Source organism: Macrobrachium rosenbergii, chromosome 50 (assembly GCF_040412425.1).
Source record: "Macrobrachium rosenbergii isolate ZJJX-2024 chromosome 50, ASM4041242v1, whole genome shotgun sequence".
Taxonomy (NCBI): domain Eukaryota; kingdom Metazoa; phylum Arthropoda; class Malacostraca; order Decapoda; family Palaemonidae; genus Macrobrachium; species Macrobrachium rosenbergii.
Genome location: NC_089790.1, coordinates 34712944 through 34713692, shown reverse-complemented (window position 1 = coordinate 34713692; position 749 = coordinate 34712944).

Below are 749 nucleotides of genomic sequence, written 5' to 3'. Positions count from 1 at the left end.
TCAAGCTACTAATGACTATAAATTATTGTGCATCGGCAACATGGATGAAACTCGACCGTAAATAAAACTGGAGAGAACGTATTTTAATCAAAACTACTGGGCATGAAAGAATACAAATTACTACTGTTTTCACGCCGATAAAAGATAAATACGTAAAGCTCGTATTATGATGAAATCAAGAGAAAATAGCGAGTGGCATCTTGATTTTTTTTTTACACAAAACAAACATGCCCCCACAACGGCCAGCCGCAATTCTGCGAACGTCATATATTAATGAAAAAAAATAGCTAAATTAATTTCACAACGAGACGTATTTAAGTTATATTTTGACTTAAAAACACTTTGTATAACGAAAAATATCCTTGTTCCAAATAAATAAAGTATCCATATTCATTTACGCTAACTAGAAGCAAGAAAAGCGCTTTGAACTTAGTTAAATGCGGCGAAATAAACACCACGATATCGATTCCCAAAACAAAACATTGATCGCAATTTATAATACAAAAGCAATATGAGAATATACGCAATTGGAAACAATGTAGTAAAGCATAACTTTTTAAAAGATCCATGAAAAAGATGCACATTCGTTATGTTGTTTGTATAATACTGTTAATATGTGAATAGAGTTCAGTATAATGTATGGATTTGTTGATGCAGCACACTGCGTCACCAAATCGAAGCGAAGGAAGGTCTCTACCGAGTTAGCGCAGCACCCAGAAATTTGAAAATTAGTGCGGAAACATTAGAAA